Below are 18743 nucleotides of genomic sequence, written 5' to 3' on the forward strand. Positions count from 1 at the left end.
AATTCACTGGACTGATGAGCTTCATTCAGCCTTTTGCCCACATTGTACTACTCCATGAAAACATCCTTGCTATATTTGTCTTTCTATCTCTCTCCTGTCTGGGCCACCACAGGTGGCTCTGTCCACCATCCCAGCTGAGACCCCTCTCTGACACCCCCGTCCCCAACCCATCACTGCAGCCCCCCTTCTGAAGCTCTGAGTCAGCAGCTCTAAGTCTTCATTGATTTTCTTTCCTTTGTGATCATCCTCACTTTTCAAAGTCCCATTCCTCAGGGATTAGCCATCAACGCAGGGCATACAGGGTGTCCCTCTGAGTCTGACCAATAGCCAGGACTCCACAATTTAAGTTTATAATCCTCATTTCCTTTTCCTGATGAATCAAAAGTACTTAAGAGCAGGAATGATATTCCAAATAGTCAATAACAAGTAGGACAGGGCCTGGCAAGGCATTGAGTACTGGGGCAGGGTCTTGGCCCCCAATGTGTTAGGTTAGCCTTTGTTACTGGGTGGTATGAGGTCTGAGGGTGACAGGAGGGACACGGAACATTCAGGACTCAGGGCAATGGCTGCTTCCTAACCAGCACAGAAGTACTGAATGTTTTAACAACTGGTAAACCCATCCCAGAGTTGGTCCCCTGAATACACGCCCTGCTTACGGCCACAATTACAACTTAAAACACAACAGTCTCACTTCCTACCTGACAGCTTGACCATAGATTCACAGGTTTGGGCTCCTCTAGCAATAATTATGAGAAGAAGTTAACTTTTTCTCATTTATCAATGAGGCAATCCTCATCAGTACAATCCTCATAAAAGCAGTAGAAGTCCTCTTCCTAGAATCATCTTTGCCATGAAGGAAAATGCGTGAATGGATGGAATCCATCCTTTTAATTGTTCAGAGATGATTTGCACGAGTGAACCACCCCAACTGCTCCTTCTAGCATTGAACATTCAGATCATGTTTGCAGTCACTGAAACAACACCACGCAGGCCTGCTGAGAGATCAGACAACCAGCATAATCTCTGAAGCTAGCAGAAGTTATCTGTGACCCTAACAAGCGGAATCTGTGTGAAGGAGGGAGCCCACCTCCAGGTTCATCTGCCTTCATGCTTCTCATTAAATCTGAAACCACAGTCACTTCCTGAAAAACTCCTGAGTCCAGGTGGTTCTCACTAAACCGTCAGCTGCTGATGATTGTCCCTTTTGCTGGCACGTAGCACAAGGCACGGTATGGACAGTGGCAAGGGGACGTGGGTGTGGAGAAAGGGGTCAAGTTTGGTAGGCATTCCTCCTGCTGCTTCTCAAAAGCCCTGGACCCCTGAACCTCTCCCATCAGAGAATTCATTCAACTCACATTGCCTGAGAGCACAAAGGCAAACGAGGCACCGTCACGCCACATGTACCTGGGTTTTTCATTTGTTTGTTTGTTGTGCTACTTTGTCAGCTAAAAAATGTTGGTGGAGGCCAGGCACAGTGGCTCACACCTGTAATCCCAGCACTTTGGGAGGCCAAGGCAGGAAGATGACTGAAGCCTGGGAGTTTGAGACCAGCCCGGGCAACTTAGCAAGTCCCTGTCTCCACAAAAAAAAAAAAAAAAAATTCAAAAAAATTAGGGTGGGTGTGGTGATACACCCCTCTGATCCCAGCTACTGAGGAGGTTGAGGCAGGAGGATCACTTGAGCCCAGGAGGTTGAGGCTGCAGTGAGCCAAGATTATCACACCACTGTACTGCAGCCTGGGTAACAGTGAGACCCCATGTCTTAAAAAAAAAAAAAAAATTTGACTGAGACTTCTGGTTTACAATCGTAGACTAGACACATGTATTTGTCTGGAGTCCCTCTTGAGAGAGACTCTCTCCACCAAAATATAAATGTGCCAAAGCCCCCCAACAAACTCAGAGACCACCAGCAAGGTTTTGTATTAGACTCGCAGAGCAAAAGAGGGAACCACTTCACAGAGGCTACTTACAGAGCAGAGCTCAGGGCCTTAGGGTGGAAGTTAGAAGGTATGATCTAAGCAGGGATTGGTCAGAATTTAGAAATTAGGCAGTTGCTGGAACCATCAGTGGTCTTAGGTGAGTCCACAGGGGTTTACTATTAATACAGTAACTATAAACACAAGAGTTTGAGCTTATATTACCTTACCTGTCATGGGTTTGGTGCAGTTCAGCTGTTTTGCAAGACACGGTACTACTATTTATTGCCAATAATGTTTTCTGTTTTTCAAAAACAAAGAGAAATAAATCCATAATGGGAGAGAACAGAAATGCAGAGCCTTGGTGAATGAGAAACTGCAGCAAATTTCTGGAAAACAAAATATGAATCACAGTGGTTTAACAGATGAAATAGGTGGAAAATGGATAATCTAGACTATCTTGTGAGAGAGTTGCAAGGAGGGGCCACCTTTGCGTGACCAGACATCTAACAGTAAGAACTACTGAGTCGTGGAGTGCTGCCTGGGCCCACACCCTGGGCCATGTGCTTTTCTTATGTTATAGTATTTAATCCTTGAAAAGACTTCAGGCAGTAGATATTATTATTCACAGTTTATAGATTAAGAATTGGAGACTCAGAAAAATTAAATAATTGCCTACTTTTTCACAGGTAGTAAGTGTCAGAGCTTGAGTTCAATTCATATCTCTGGTTCACTATCATATTCCTAGTATTTAGTTCAGTTCCTGGCACATGATCAGCACCACCCCCCCACCCCCCACCCCCACCCCCCACCACACACACACGGAGTGGTGGGTGGATAGAAGATTGGATGGGTGCATGGCTGGATGAATGGAGGGATGATTGGACCAACCCAAATCCAAATGACACCAAAACCACCACACCACACTGCCTCCCCAGGGCCCTAAAAATACTATGTAAGGCAGGCTAGAAAGGATTTCTACAGATGTTGGTTAAAGCCAGAGGAGGGCAGAGACTATGGATCTCAGAAAGCAAAATCCAGCCTTAGTGTGAGGAGGTAGGCAACAGAGATGTCGGACGCCAGAAATTTTGGTTAGACAAGAGAAGGTTTGGAAACCAGATCAAAGAGTCAGAACAAAAAGCCAAAAATTAAGTGCAGTCCTAAGTGGCAGTCATGGGGCACCTTCCCCGCGCGGAAACAGAGCCTGCTATTACCCTGGGCTTGGATTGAGCCAAAAGGCTGAGAAGCAGTGGAGTGTGATGTGGAGCCAGAGGCTCGGAAAGCCAGGTGCTTTCTATATTTATTCATGTATTTATACCCTGTCTGTTTCCAAGAAGAACATAAGGCACCTTTACAAGGACACAGAAAGTACAAGGTAATATAAATAAGAGCCAAGTGAGAACAGATAAGGCAAATAATAAAGACTGGGTCAGAAGAAGTCAGAAATAATACAAACACACATGTCTTCAAATCCTATGCACTGGTATACTAGTCCGTTTTCACTCTGCTATAAAGAACTTCCCTGAGACTGGGTAATTTGTTAAGGAAAGCGATTTAGTTGACTCACAGTTCAGCATGGCAAGGCCTCAAGATACTTATAAATCATGGTGGAAGGGGAAGCAGGAACCTTCTTCACAAGGTGGCAGGAGAGGGAGGGAGTGAAGGGGGAAGAGGCCCTTATAAAACCATCAGATCTCCTTAGAACCCACTCACTATCACCAAACTGCCTCCATGATTCAATCACCTCCCTCCCTCATCACGAGGGGATTACAATTCGAGATGAAATTTGGGTGGGGACACAGAGCCAAGCCATATCAACTGGCTATGAGAGAAACATGCATCTGCCTGTAATCTTTCTAAAGGCCAATATCACACAATCACACACACACACACACACACACACACACTACCTGATGAGTCAGAAAATCCACCTTGCCTGTGACATAGAAACAAACAAATTGCTCAAGAGAAGCACAGTTCTTCTGGCACTAAAACCAGACAAGAGACTATCCCTTGGTTCTTCATTATAAAAACACTCTGGGCACCCTCAGAAACATCCTTGTGAAAGTGCTCTCCACAAGCAGGCCACCATCCCAGACCTGGCCCTGGTCTCAGGCATACAAGGCAAAACCCCAGGCCATTCAGACAGGTAGTACTGAGGACAGCCAAGATCACATTCCCCTGTGGGGGCCAAGTCTCTCCAGTACAGATAACTAAACCAGCTTTTTCCAATGCATTTTGACTGCCAATAGCTATGAGGAGAAGAGGTGAGAAAAATAAGAAAAGGACAAAAACCATGAGAAAGAGATGGAGTGTTCATTTATTGTCAGGTGGGGCATGTCAGCAGAGAATGGGGTTAATGCCCTTATGAAAGAGTCTTCAGAGAGCTGCCCGGCCCTTCCACTCCTTTTTCTATGTAAGCACATAGAAAAGAAGCACATCCTTCCTTCTACCAGGTAAGGATGCAACGACAGGTATCATGTTGGAAGCAGAGAGCAAGCCCTTACTTGATGCCAAATCTGCCAACACCAACCTCTAGAACTGTAAAAATTAATTCTGTTATTTACAAATTATTTGGCCTAAGGTATTTTGTTATAGCAGCAGGAGCAGTGTAATATACCACCAAGGGCAGGCACCATCATTATCTTTGTATCCACCATCGATTATCAAAATGCCTTGCACCTAGTAACATTCAATTATTGTTCATTTCAAATCCTGTGATTTTCAATCATCTGTTATGATTCAAGAAATATGACATCTGATATTTATCCAATTTTCGTCATCAGAGTGTAGATTTTTATAAATCTCATCCTGAAACATCTATAGTGAGGATGTTGAAGATAATGCATGGGTAATAGGAAGCTAGTCCTGTGGCAATGGTCAGAGCATGAACCATAAGTCTCTGGGTATCATGGATACTTTTTATAAGGTCTGACTCAGAACATTAAGAATGATTCTTAGCCGGGCGCGGTGCTCAAGCCTGTAATCCCAGCACTTTGGGAGGCCGAGACGGGCGGATCACGAGGTCAGGAGATCGAGACCATCCTGGCTAACACAGTGAAACCCCGTCTCTACTAAAAATACAAAAAAAAACTAGCCGGGCGAGGTGGCGGGCGCCTGTAGTCCAGCTACTCGGGAGGCTGAGGCAGGAGAATGGCGTAAACCCGGGAGGCGGAGCTTGCAGTGAGCTGAGATCCGGCCACTGCACTCCAGTCCGGGCGACAGAGCGAGACTCCGCCTCAAAAAAAAAAAAAAAAAAAAAGAATGATTCTTAGAGTAAATGCAGGAACTATACTTAAAATCTGTGGGGAAAAGAGAAACCATGGCTCTTAGTCATTGAAACAGTTTCTCAGTACTTTTCTTGAGGAAACTCAGAGATCCTCATTTGATTTCAGTTTTAATCTATTTCTGGATCCATGTAAAACACCAAATTTGCTAATAAGGAGAATTATAATCATGTTATTTTTAATCTTTTGGCAGTAAAATTTTCCTGACTCATTAATTATTTCCAGCTCAGCTACGCCTTCCACCTAAGACTCTCCATCGCCCTGCTCTGTCAGCTTCTCTTTGCTCTGTTTCACCTCAGAGCCCAGAGAGCAGACAGAAAGCTATAGGGTCCCTTCAGCTGTGAAGTTCTTCTCAGAGAGAGGGTGTAAAACCTGAAGCTAAGGTGAACTCTTAGAGGGCATGGAGTAACTTACCACTTATGTATTATATTACCACATATATATGGTGTAATGTAGCAGATATATTACACACCCAATAATATGGTATCATAGTTATTGTTTAAAGAAACATGTTTTTTAATTAAGAGATGAAAAGAGGAAAAAATATATTTCCAGTCTTCTATATTTACCCACAAATTTAACATTGTTGGTGTTCTTCATTTTTTCCTATGGACTTGAATAACCATCTGGTGGAATTTTATTTCAGCCTAACTAACTTTCTGACTTTCTTCAGTATTTTCTGTAGGGCACATATTCTAAAAGCATATTCTTTTATTTTTTGTTTATCTGGGAATGTATTTTATATCTGGAAAACAAAATACAAATGAGAGTGGTTGATGGATGAAACAGGTGGAAAATGGACAACCTAGAATATCCTGTGAGAGAGTTGCAAGGAGAGGTCACCTTTGTGTGTGACCAGACGTCTAACAGTAAGAGCTACTGTATCATGGAGTGCTACCTGGGCACATATGTTATGTCATAGTGATTTTTGAGAGGTAGTTTTGCTTGATATAGAACTTCTAGTTGACAGTTTTTTTTTCTTTCAGCACCTGAAATATGTCATTGCCTTCTGGTCTCCATTTTTTCCAGTGAAAACTCATTTCTAATTGCTTTTCATTTTGTATTCTTTTGCTCTTCCTGTTCTAATCTTTGCATATTCAGATATATGCATCTTGTTTCCATATTTTCTTCTCATTAGTAGAGAAAAACTTATTTGGTCCACATATAGGATAAATATAGTGTTGTTTACTTTCAGATTTTGGAAAGGTTTCTGGTATCATTATTGTTGCTTATTTAACTTTTGCTCTGTTTGTATGACTTCATATGGTGAGTGATTGAGTCCAGGTTCATTCTTCTCCAAAGTCATGACTTCTTGCCCTGATGCTGCATCAAGTCTATGAACCATCCAGTTTAACTGAAATGGGAATGAGTCAGAGCTGAAGCACTGAGGACCTGCAGAACCCAGACACGCAGGTGTCAATAGGAGGGTTCAGAAAAAGGTGAAAAGATGAATGACAGATAAGTAGGCCTATCATCAGAGGTCTTTGGGGCAGGCAACATTCAGAAACATGAGCAGAAAGATAATCAGCATGAAAGATGCCTATGATCAGTTTAGCAGCTGATATGGTTTGAGTTTGTCGCTACCAAAGCTCATGTTGAAATCTGATCCTGAATGTGGTGGTACTGATAAGTGGAGCCTAGTGGGAAGTATTTGGGTTATAGGGGCAGATCCCTCCTGAATGGCTTGGTAGCGCACACCAATTCTTGTGGTAGCGAGTTCTTGCACTGGTGAGACTGGATTTGTTCTTGTGGGAATGAATCAGCACCCCAAGGAATGGATTGTTATAAAGCTGGGATGCCCCTCCTGTTTGCCTCTTTGCATGTGCCCACTTTCCCTTTGACCTTACGCCATGTTGTGATGCACCAAGAATTCCCTAACCAGAAGCTAAGCAGTTGCTGATGCCGTGCTTCTTGAACTTACCAGCCTGCAGAACCATAATCTAAATAAACCTCTTTTCTTTATAAACTACCTAGTCTCAGGTATTCTATTATAGCAACACAAAACAGATTAAGACACCCAGCCAAGTGCCTGGGATCAAAGCAGAATTCTAGTGTGACACAGTGGAAAGGCCCTTGCCAGTGGTAGGAAAGCATGATTTCCTCCTGCTTATGTGATCTTAAACAAGTTATTGACCTCTCTGAGCCTTATTTTCTTACTTATAAAATAGGGCTAATAAATGACTGTTGTTGTAGGGCTGTTGTAAGGACCAGAATTATATATAAAATACATGGTGCACTATGTGGGACATGGGACATAGGAGTCATTTAATAAATGGTAACTGTTTCTATCATTATAAATGCAGGAGCTGATCATTTAAGCAGGGTCTCACTCCTAAATAACCTGTCGAAGCATAGGTGCAGGTACTGGATGAACAAGGAAAAGATTCAGTTATTAGTTATTACTCAGAACCAAGATAAGATTCCATTTGCCTGCATGGGAGCAAAGATCAGAGCTGGAACATGTTTAGAAGTCACCTAAATATTGTACTAGAATTCCTCATATTCCCACTGAAGCATCTGATGACACTGATACCAAAGGAGCATCATTTAAGTTTGTGAAGTTATTTTTCCACAATGCAGCCAATGAATTAACACTGTTCTAGTTCCCATGGCTCAGTAACAAGTTACTCCAGAACAAAGAGGCTTAAAACATGACAATGACATTTGCTTTGCTTGCAAATCTTTAATTTAGGAAGGGCTTGGCAGCATGGCTAGTCTGTGCACCACTTAGTTTCAGATAAGGTGAAGGCTAGGACTGCAATCAACTGTGAGAGACTCCTTCACCCACATGATGCTGGCTGCTAACTGAGATCTTCAGAACTGTCAGCTAGAACACCTGACTCATGGCCTCTCCATGTGACCTGGTCCTGACCCTGGACCTCCTCATATTATGAGTGTCTAAGAATGAATAGTGAGAGAAAGAATCACTGGGAGGAAGCATAAAGTCCTATCCATGAACGGGGAGTGTCAACATTACAATTTTAAAAGAGCATATTGGCTGAGATACAGTGATAGAGCCATCTTTCTATGTATTCTATTTATCATTCAATTCTAGGCAAAATAAATTTGCCACTCAGCTTAAAAAAAAACTTTTTCAGGCTGGGTGTGGTGGTTCCCACCTGTAATCCCAGCACTTTGGGAGGCCAAGTCAGGTGGATCACCTGAGGTCAGGAGTTCATGACCAGCCTGGCCAACATGGTGAAACCCCATCTCTACTAAAAATACAAAAATCTGCTGGGCATGGTGGCAGATGCTTGTAATCCCAGCTACTTGGGAGGTTGAGGCAGGAGAATTGCTTGAACTCGGGGGCGGAGGTTCCAGTGAGCCAAGATAGCACACACCATTGCACTCCAGCCTGAGCAACAAGAGTGAAACTCCATCTCAAAAAAACAAACAAAAAATTCAGACATGTATAAAAAAAGTAATCAAAAATAAATGAAATTAATTTACAACAGTAATTTGATCTAAATGAAAAGTGATGATCCACAGTGATATGCAATGCACTTTTTGCCACCACATGTGTTAAATCATTGTTTTCAGAAACTATTTTCTCAAAATAATTACTAATTTTTGTAGTAAATGCTGATGTTTCTTCATTAGATTTATGTCTTCTGTTTTTTATGATGCCAATTATAATACAACAATCTCCTTTGGTGGATGACATATTTCAATAAATATTTATGCAAGTTACACATTCCTCACCCTTTCTCAAGAAAAAAAATTTAGTACTCAATATTTCATGAAACATGAACTTTTGTTTTTAGCCTAATTGCCAACAAGAGTTTATTACAAAATTAACAAACAATCCCAAGCATCAAAATAAACTGATGTATACCTACAATGGAATATTATTCAGTCTTTTAAAAGGAAATAAATTATGACACATGCTAAACCATGGATGAACCTATGCTAAGTGAAATAAGCCAGTCAGAAAAGGACAAATATTGTATGATTCTATTTATACGAGATACCTGGATCTACAGTTAAATTCATAGGGGAGGAATGTAGAATGATGGTTATCAGAAGCTGGGGGAGTTAGTGTTTAATGGGCACAGAGCTTCATTTTGGGAAGATAAAAAAGTTTCAGAGATCAATGGTGGAGATGGTTGCAGAACAATGTGGTTATACTTAATGCCACCAACTGTGTACTTAGAAATAATTAAAATGGCAAATTTTATGTATATTTTGCCACAGTAAAAATGTAAAAAAACTGATCATTTTTATTTTACATATTAAATGACAAACGATTGTTTAAAAAAATTAGGATATTCTATGAGCTCTATTGAAGAACTCTTCTGCCCCCATATCTTGTACGTATTTCTATTGTTATATATAACCTATAATTTCTCAAGTTATCCACTGACCCCACCAACAAACAGCCTGATGGCTTCATGAAAATGGTTCATATAAGCAGCTAGTTGGTACATCAAGTCTCCAGGAGGAGCCGGTAACAACATCAAATACTTCTCCCACTGTCACGTGAACTAGAAAAAATTAGCTATCCATAGAGTGTGGGAACAAGTTGATTCATTGGAGAGTATGTCCTCTTCCTGCATGCTGCATGCAAGAGATGTGTGAGTTACTTTTCACCAGGTAAGGGGAGTTGGGGAGAAAAAGGTTATCACTGATCATCTCTCAGACTGAACACGTGTTAAAATAAGAATTCTGTTCACTACGCATGCACCGTACCCACTACTAGACAAGACCATGACAGAGACTAAGAAGTACTTCATGGAGATGGTACCAAATCCAGCCCAGATTATTTTATTGCAACTGTTAACAATAATACTGTCCTTAAAAATGAAAATATCTGGGAGAAATATTAAATAAAAGGGAAACATTAAGGCAATAGCATAAAACAAGACTGCATTGGATATACTGGGACTTGTGGTCACCCTAAAATGGGAATAACAGTTAAACATACCTTATTATAAGAGTCACTGTGAGAATTAAATGAGAGCATTGTGAAAATACTTTGTAGAATCTGAAGTGTTATATAAATGTGTCTATAGTGATCTATATGTGCATTCTTGCATTCTTGCCCGCTAATTATTTCAAAAAGAATGTTACCATTATTTTGTAAAGTTTTATAAAGTATCTTGCTGTGATTTTTAATAGGCATTGCATTAAATCCATATATTAACCTAGGGAGTACTGTCATGTTCACTATTTTTACTCTTTCAAATCAATATTGTAGTATAGCTCCCTACTTACTCAAGTCTGCCTTTATTGTCCTCATTAGAGTGTTATAGATTCTTTAAATACATCTTTTTGTCCTGGATGACATTAGTAGCCAAGAATTTAATGTCCTGTTTCTATTTTAACAGAACCTCCATTTTCATTGCATTTTTCAGCCTTGAATCACTGGTGTCAGAAAGATGTTTTTTCGTCTGTGTCGTGAATTAATCCTATATCCTTTTCTCACACATTCACCCCATTTGTACTCACTGCCTCCTATGGTTCCAATTCCAAAATCTCTACCCCAAGCCCCACTTCCCAGAACAACAAACACATCTACGCAACTCTTTGCTGCCAAGACATCCCACAAACACCTCAAACTTAATACAACCAGCAGAAAATTCATCTTTCTCCCAGAACCTCCTGTTCCTTTGATATTTCTAATTGCAGTGAGCCATGTGCCCTGTTGCACAAGCTCAAAACTCAGAAGTCAACACTGACCCTGTCTTCTCTTCTACCCTCACTCTCATCAGACACCAAGTCATGCACATTCTACCTCCCTTGTAGCTCTTGAATACAATGTCTTCTCTCTCTTCAGATTCAGGCCTGGACATAGATAGAGGTTTTGGTTTGGGTTTGGTTTAACTGTTCTTCCCTTCCTCCTCCCTGGAGTATCAATTACCAGCTCCAGTTTCACCTGACTCTACTCTTCCCCAATCCCTCCCCACCATTACACACACTCCAGATGTTCTCCATATGACAACCAAAGGGATTTTTCTGAAACCATGCTGTTTCTATGCTTAGAATATTCAAATGTTACCCATAACCTCTAGCTTGGTGGTACCTGCATCTGCAACCTCGTCTCTCAGCAATGAACCATCTGCCCACCCCTTATCCCCTTTAGTACAGTTACACTAATTTATTTCCTGCTTTCAAGATCATTCTATTCTATTCTCTGGGCTTAATATGATTCCCATTCCTTCCATTTGAGAACACTCTCAAGTTCTTCAGGTCTCCTGTAAGAGACCACTCATCTCCTGGAAGCCTTCTCTCATTCTCTTCTCGGTTAGACTCTATAGTCTGTGTACTTGTGTATCTCCAGAGACAGAACGTGTACATGTCAGAGGTGGGCACCCCGAGCGGACTTATGTCAAGGACAACTCACTGCGCTTCCTGCTCTTGAACTCTTGACATCCCAGGGAAACGCAGATTGCAACAGAAACATATCAGCACTTGACATTTGGTCATACATGAAACCAGCTACCTAAAGTGGAAAGTGCAAATTACTTTTATATTTGTTCTGCATGCTTGGCAAGAATAGCAAAACCTTTGTCACAATAGACTGAAATCAAAGATAAACAATGGAGGCAACTCCTAGTGCTATGCCAGATGGTGGTTCCTCCCACTCTGCCAGGGCCTCTAATCCGGGAAACAGGTGGTCAACACAGGAGCATCAAGTAAGGGTCAGAGAGTCTGTGACATGCCCTCATCGACATAAGAATCCAGTATTCGCTGTTTGTTTGATTGTTTTTCATTACCAGTTTGAAGAACAGGGATGAGTCATTCTGGCGTTAACAGCTCTGGGGTAAATTATTAGGGAAGGGCAGAGGAATCTCCATGAGTCCAGGAGGCAGCCTACTGGATTCTATGTGGTCCTAATGGAGGGTGGGAGCAGCAAAGATGCCAGTGGAAGGTGTGCTTATTTTGTTGTTTGCAGTGAGTTTCTATCTTTAAATGTGTTAAAAGTGAAATGTGTAACAAACCTTAGTTTTACTGCTTATCTGTTTTCCAGAAAAGTCTAGCATAACGTAGGGGGAGAGAGCAATTACATGGTATATTCCCAGTGGACAATGTACCTTCCTTTTGCCACTGACATCTCTTGGGGCAAAACATGGTTAATCAGGGACTGAAGCACATTATATACACACCAGCAAGTGTACCCACTTTAGACAACATTGTAACTTTTAGTCTATCTACTTATGTTAGTTTCATGAATATCTCTTGTATGCAGCTATATGCTCAATTCCGATTTGTTGTGGTTGCTGATGTCTAAACCAGGAATTGACCTTTCTCTTAAAAATAACTTATTTAAATAACTGTTAAACTTATGAGATGTTTTATATGCTGCCCTATAAACTTTACTATTTTTCTTGGCTTTCTCTTTTTGTTTTACACAGACAGAATATAAAAATAAATTAATCTTTTTGTTTTGTTTTAAACATAGAGTTGGAAGATCATCTATTTTTCTAATCTAATCTTATTACTTGTGTTAGCTAAGGAAACATCTAGAAGAGATCAGACATGAAGCTGTTTGGGTTTTCCCCACCTTTCACTTTCCTTAATTGCCTCCATGATTATATATTTTTTAAAGCTCTATCTTAACACCTGGTAGTTTTCAGAGCATATAAACTATTTCAGTGATGTACAAACCCAGTCAGGTGGCAGCCCTTTTATAACTAGTTATGATATTCTTATATATCTTATAACTTCATAAATATTCATTCAACAAATATTTATTGACTATCTCCTATGTGCTGGGTTTGGGGTGCGATGGTTTATCAGTTCATTTTTATTGTCTACCAAATCACCTCTAAACTTTGTGGCTTCAAATAACAAATATATATTGTTTCTCACAATTCTGTGTGAAGGCAGGGCAGTTCTTCTACCCTGAGCTAGCTGGGAAGACCACCGCTGGATTCATTCATGTGTCCGTGATTAGCTGGCAGTGTGACTGGTGACTGGTGAATCTAGGATGATCTCACTCACGTGCCTGGCAGTTGGCACGTGTTGGCTGAGACATCTAAGTCCCTCTCCATGTGCCACTCATCCTTCCAGGCTAGCTCAGAATTGCTTCCATGGCAGTTTCAGGGATCCAGGTACAGCAAGCCCCAGTACAACTCCGCCTACATCATGTTTGCTAAAATCCCACTCTCCAGAACAAATTGCATGGGCAGTCTAGATTCAAAAGGTGAAGAAACAGACTTTACCCCTGATGGAAGGATCTGCAAAGTCACATCGCAAGAGAGTGGATGCAAAGAACAAAGACCACATAGCTATTCTTGCAATCAACCAAAGTCCATCCCTAGCCACAAACTGTTCACATTCTTCCCACATGCAAAATACTCCCACTGCCATCCCAGGAATTCTGAAAATCCCTTCCCGTGATGGTAGTGGATTTGAAGTCTGGGATTTTGTGACCTAAATCAGGTCAACATGTAGCTCTTCTTGACCCAGAGTCCAATGAGCTTAAAAGATGAGCTATCTGCCCTCATACACCCACATGCAATCACAAGACAAGAACAGGAGAACTGCAGTAGGCACTCCTACTCCAAAAGGGAAAGAATGGGAAGTACCTACCAGTCACCAGTCCATGGCAATTGTGAAATACAATGGAGCATAGGTTGCCAGGATCCCCTGCTGTGGAGGCAGAGAATGTTGCTTGATTAGGGCCCGGTTCTGCTCCTTGGAAATAGCTCCCCAGACTGTTATTTTCTGATTCTCCTTGAGACTGGATGTCTAGTCCATTGTCCTTCAAGACTGTGGCTTCACCCTCTGGGCTCTTGGCCTTTTGAATTAGCCATCTGAGATATGCTCCTTTTTTCCCAATAGAATGGCCTATGTTTGAAGTTGCCTGCGGTGGGAAGATAATTCTCCAAGGGTCTTTTGCATTTCTGTACGTCTTACAAGTAGCATCACTGACTGTTTTTGTTCCGACCTATCTTTTGTTTAAAGATGTTTGTAAAGTGAACAGTCTTGGAATGTAGAGACAGTGTCGCCCTCTGGAGCAAAGGGCAGGTTTGCTTTCGCCTTAGAAGATAGAGATAACATTTGAGACAATGGGCAGACATACCTACTGCCTAATATAAAAGATTCAGATTCCCAAACTTTGGAGTTCCTCTCCTATATTGCAAACCATTGCATGTGCACGTGTCACATGGCTCTCCTTCTGTCACCATATGGGAATTGCAGGTCAGAGAACTAACACAAATACTCTCCTGCTCACGCTGCTTCTCATGCCACGAATAATAAACTGTCCTTTATTTTAATCTCTGACCTTGGAGATCCATGTCTTTGACAACACCCATAATATGTTAGCTTGTAAGTAGAATAAAATCTCAGCCCTTTGTAGTTCTTGACAAATGCTTTCAACATAGAGAAAGTCAGGAGGCCGGAAATCTCTTTGCAATTGAAGCAATTTCATTCTTTTTTTAGAACAAATGTGTTGTTCTTTGGTTGGTATAACTCCCTTAAAGTATCTATGGGCTTTTCATGAATCAGATTATGGTCCACTCCCTTTAACAAACGTTACATCCACAATTCTTCTCCAGGTAGGCCCTTTCTACTTTGAGCAGCATATTAGGCTACTGTAGCATAATGCCTTAAGATTCTTGGAAGTTCTTTTGTCTAACTGACATGGTCTAATGAGTATTACCTTAAATCATTCAGAAGTATAAACCAAGAATCTTATAGATACACTCTTGATTTGACCTTTAGCACCAGGACTCCTTTTACTTTGAAAATCTTTTACTGTCTGGAGTCTGAGGATGAAAAACAGTTTTATTTTCCAAACCAGCAAGTCCTGGGCTCTCTAATTTCCCCTCAATTCTGCTTGCAAATTAAAGAGTCCTTTTTTAACTCATCCCTCTTTTGCAATATCTTGTTATATACATCCACAAGCATCTCGACACTTTCAGCATTTTACTTGAAAATCTACTTAACCAAATATAAAATTCTGTGAGGTACATTTTTTATCTTCCAAGTTACTATGTACATTTTTGACAACTGTTTTGCTACTATGTTACATGTATTGCCACCTTCCCAACTTTGAAAAATAGTTTTCATCATTTTTTCCAGTCTTCACAAACAGTTTCCTTGCACTATTCCAGATTCACTCCCCGCCTAACCCCAAAGCTAATGGCACATGTATTGAGTTTTTGTTTCAGCAGCAACCTGTTTCTAGGTATCAATTTTTCTGCTGTATCAGTTATATGTTGCTGCATAACAAGCCATCCCAAAAGTTAGTAATTTTATTTTCTCATGATTCTGTGGATCATCTATTTGGTCTGGACTCAGCTGGCCATTGTTCTTCTGGTCTCTCCTGGGATCTCTCATGTAGCAGAAGTCTCTGGCAATTTGACTGGAGTGGGATGGCTTAGGTGTCTCTGGTGGTTGCTTCCAGCCACAGGCTCCACAAGGTCTCGTCCTAAAGTTGGCCAGCCCAGGTTTTTTTTTTACAAGATAAAATCAGGGCTCAGGGCTCCAAAAGGGCAAAAGCAAGCATTGCAAAGCATCTTGAGGCCTAGGCTCTGCAATGTCACTTCCACCACATTCTGTTGGTCAAAGCAAGTCATAAGGCCAGTCCAGAAATAAACTCCATCTTTTGAAAGGAAGCATTACCATAGTGGATGCTGTGTTGTAAGGCCCTGATCCTTCTTGAACCAACGCACTCCTTCCCTACCCCCTGGAAGTATTGGCTGCTGATAGCACAGCTGAGTCCCTCCCCAGCAATTGCCCTCTGCCAAAGGGAGTTTCCTAACCTCAGGTTACACCGCTCCCTCAGGGGCACTCCAATCCAATGACTCACACCCCTTATCTCAATGAAAGACACCTCTGAGGGTTCCTTCCACATCCAGAGCTCCCATGAGATTGACTAAGGCCACTCTTATAGCCTCTGTCCGATCCTGTTTCCCTCATGCCCTCACAGATAGTCCCAAGAGCATTCCTCAATAAATTGCATGCATGAAAATCTTCCTCACAGTCTGTTTCCCAAAAAACACAACCTTAAGACAGCAGCAAGTTACGTTTCAACCTACCATAGTTGCACAGTAAACCACTCAAAAACTTAATGGCTTAAAACAGCAACCATGTATTACTTCCCAGGAGCCTGCAAATTGGCTGAGCGGCTGGATGATCTAGGTGGCCCCATGCACAAGTTAGGTAGTTTGTAGTTTGCCCATTGAGTTGCCTTAGTTCTTCACATGCCTCATTCTGTAGCATGCTAGCCCAGGCTTATCCATATTGCAGATTGGCACAGGTTTTTTTAAATGGCTACAAAGTCTTCCTTTCTCTATCTGCATGCCCTTGCAATGGGATGTTGCAGATCCTGTTGACCACAGAGGCATGCGTAAGCTCAGCAGAGATCATCTGAGGAAACCCAGACCAGAACTGAGCCACAGAATCATGGCAAATAATAAATGTTTATTGTTTTGAACCTCTGAGATTGAAGTGGCTTGGTTCACAGCAGAAGCTGCATATGTGAATGTAATATGCAGCGGTTAGCAAAACTGACCTTTCGTCACACCAACAAAGAATAATTTTATCAGCAAAAAAAGTATACAATATAAAATCACAAAAAGAATAAACACATGCCCAGAAAGATCAAAGTATTAGATGTGTAATTATTACCTTTTCCTGAAATTTTCCAATAATATTTCATTTCTATCCATTCTTTCATATAGTAGATATGGAAGTTTTAAGAAAAAATTCAATGAAGGAGGAGAGGTGAGTGTTCAGTTGAAGAAGTTACACTTCAACTTATTTTTCTGCCCATTAAGAAAACATTACAATCATTTTATTAGTTGGATACCAATATTCTGCAGAAGGGCATTTGAGGATGACTGTCTAATTTACCTATTGATTTTATTTTACACATTGATCTTGCCCTTTGGGGATGTTCTAGTCTACTTATCACTTCTTAGTGTCTTTCATCTACTCTCAGATCCATAAAATCTTTTGTAATGATCTTGCCAACTGTGAAACTTTGTTGACAACCTGTCTGGGCTTCTCTAGACTTTAAAATCATCCACTTCTACTTTTAAAAAGTAAAGTTGACTTAACCAGGCCTTATAATGATGGTGATAACACCATTTCTCTTTGTTTACCAGTTATTTTCCACCCCCCAAGTCCTTCTTTTCTCTGAAACTGTGGATCAAGAAAACCATTCTTACCAGTCATTTCTGCTTTCTTCTTGACAACTTCTAAGTATCTTTTAAAGTTGTTCATACTGTGACACGAGTGAATCTGCTGAATGGAATACTGGCCTCCCGCGAGATTAGAAGGTTTTCTTCATCCACTTATTCAACAAGTATTGATTGAGTGCCTGTGATATGAAAGGCATTCTGCTAGACATTCAGGAGCTACCAAGACATCTTCAGATCCCTGACCAGATAACCACACGTTCATTCTGCTGACTCTTCTATTTCTTCTCATACTCTGATTATTCACAAATTCTGTGTCCTGTGTACATTTTCTCTGTATGAGTCATCTCTTGGAAACTTAGCTCTGACTGAGCTTTGCTGAGTTGTGACCTTGGACATCATCAATTCTTCATGGGGCCGTGCTGCTTTGCCGCTCTCATAGATTTTTTTTTCTGTTATCATTAAGCATTATTTGACTTGCTAATGTCAGTTATATTGTAACAGAATGGTAAGTATTGGCTGTTTATTAAAATAGCTGAGCACTGAGCTTTGAAAAGGCTAGAATTGAGATTTCAAGTCCTAGAGAGAGCATCTGAAGCAGGAATGTCACTCTAATTCTCGGCAGGAAAAAAAAATTGTTTTAAATAATGAATTGTATTTCTGCTTCCATGACTATTTCCAAAGCTGGTTGGCGTTATAGCATAGTGGTTAAGCTTTAAGCCTCTAGAGTTCAAATTCTAGTTCTACCCTTTGTCAGTTATGCGACCCTGGGAATACACTTTCTAAGCCTCAATTCGTCTGTAAAATGGTGATAATGGAATTCAACTAATTAGGGAATAAATAAAATAATTCATGTAAAGCACTTAACATTGTGCCTCTTATGAAGTAAATATTTAATGAATAATAGTTATTATTATTATGTCTGCCTCCAATTCTGGCCTTTAATAAATGAAAGTCATTTGAGTTTCCATAAATATTTCTTTACAGGTTATAAATTTGGTCTTATAAACTATTCTTATGATATAGTCATGCCTCTGATCAAGAAGAAATCATAAATTATAAGCTTTGATCATGTAAATATAAACAGAAGATAGATAAATTTATTCCAACCCTATTATCTTTAACTGAATTCTAATCGTATTCCAAACAAAAACATAAATATTCTTTATTTCACACATGCTATTTTGTTATCATTAGGAAAGTGACTTCTCCGGAGTTATATAATGAAATGGAAGAAAATTCCAGCATTTCTGATTTACCTTCAGGTACCAATCTGAAAAGAGCATGACTTTCAAAATTCACATGGAAAATAAAAAGATAAGAATATTCAGCTTTTGGAAATGTAATCTCTAAAGCTTTAATACAACTTACAGTTCTTTTTTTAAAATGTTATTGTATACAGAGATAATATCCTTATAAAACCATAACAGCAAAATTAAATGGCCA

At 40.5% G+C, this 18743-nt stretch overlaps 1 long non-coding RNA gene across 1 annotated transcript; it reads right to left on the reverse strand.

Moving 5' to 3' along the window:
- Positions 1–250: 250 nt before the first annotated feature.
- Positions 251–17525, reverse strand: LOC117098006. The gene is made up of 3 exons (XR_004443136.1): positions 17328–17525; positions 2146–2304; positions 251–971 (listed from the first exon to the last, which is right to left on the reverse strand). It is a non-coding gene; the product is annotated as an uncharacterized LOC117098006 (long non-coding RNA).
- Positions 17526–18743: the final 1218 nt, after the last annotated feature.

This window comes from Trachypithecus francoisi, unplaced genomic scaffold, assembly GCF_009764315.1.
Source record: "Trachypithecus francoisi isolate TF-2019V2 unplaced genomic scaffold, Tfra_2.0 Lachesis_group15, whole genome shotgun sequence".
In the NCBI taxonomy this organism is placed as follows: Eukaryota; Metazoa; Chordata; class Mammalia; order Primates; family Cercopithecidae; genus Trachypithecus; species Trachypithecus francoisi.